We start from the raw sequence: 1,238 nt of genomic DNA on the forward strand, positions 1-1,238 counted from the left end.
GCCTTGCCAGCTCCCACACTTTACTTTATGAGTTTGTGTGTCAATCTCCGACCCTTCACGAATCAAAGAAGCGTCCTATCAAATATCAGCACAAAAGTGAAAGAAACATAGATCAATTATCGCGGTAAGCGACAACACGTCGCTACTCATGCCGAGTACAAAACCATCAACCTGCATATCACAACAAAGTATACCCTGGTCGCTTTCTGATTCTGCATGAAGCGACGAAAACTGAAGTTGCACATTTCCATCCTAGTACTGACTTAACCAATGATTTTGGGCCGTGTAAACGCATATCCCCTCTACCATAAATTATGACGTCGTCCATTCTCCCATTTGAGAAGATGGTAGACCAACGCATTTATCAAGTGCAATAATGTAAGCCATTGATCTAGGCCATGAGCCTTGTTGATTGCTCGTCGACCCCGTCCAGGTAAGTATGTTGCAATGAAGCACCTAGTCACTATAATATAGCCTGCTCTCCTAGTCTAATCTTCTTCTTTTTTTAGCATCATTACAGACACAAGCGCTCATATACACACGCATACACTCATCCCTATAAACGCACACACGCACACCCTACCCTTATGAGCACCTCCGAGAGACTGAGCCGGCATATCATCTTGAGATTTACGAAATCACCGTAGGCGCCTCGTCGTTGACGGGAACGTCTCCTTCCACTGAAAGCGCATCGCCGGAAATCCTGAAATAAATTCAGGAATAATGCGAGTACCAGAATTTGAACCCTGGTAGGTTGGAGATACCACTGTCCACCTAACCAACTCAACCACAGGTTGATTCGCCCTAGTCTAATCTTCTTGTGTTGTTGATGTGGTACTAAACTAAACAAGAGCGCTGTGTAGTTATGGGCTGCTCAGACGTGGGACTAATTAGCCTGGTCGCGTGGACTTGCGTTACTGAATGGGCTCTGGATGGCTAGGCCCAGTAGCCAGAATAAAGGTTGCTTACTTTTTCAAAAGAAAAATAAAACAAAAAAAGGTAAAGATTGCTCACTGTTTGCTCTTGCCAAGAAACTGTAAAAGGGGAAAAGGAGGTGATAATTTTTTTGTAGGGAGAAAGGAGTGGCTCAATTTTTTTGCCGCTCGGCTTCCAAGAGCTGTACTATACATGATACTCCTATCTGAGTACTCAAAAGGGCAAGGAAACAGCGTTGACCTGTGTTTGTAGTTGACGGTAGTTTTCCGTCTCCCAATAATGTTCTAGTCTAGTACTGGATT

The 1,238-nt window shown here is 44.1% G+C and overlaps 1 non-coding gene across 1 annotated transcript; it reads right to left on the reverse strand.

The window, feature by feature from the left end:
- Positions 1-275: 275 nt before the first annotated feature.
- LOC123155048 (U1 spliceosomal RNA) lies at positions 276-441 on the reverse strand. Its single transcript, XR_006477181.1, has one exon. It is a non-coding gene; the product is annotated as a U1 spliceosomal RNA (small nuclear RNA).
- Between the last annotated feature and the right edge of the window lie 797 nt (positions 442-1,238).

This window comes from Triticum aestivum, chromosome 7A, assembly GCF_018294505.1.
Source record: "Triticum aestivum cultivar Chinese Spring chromosome 7A, IWGSC CS RefSeq v2.1, whole genome shotgun sequence".
In the NCBI taxonomy this organism is placed as follows: domain Eukaryota; kingdom Viridiplantae; phylum Streptophyta; class Magnoliopsida; order Poales; family Poaceae; genus Triticum; species Triticum aestivum.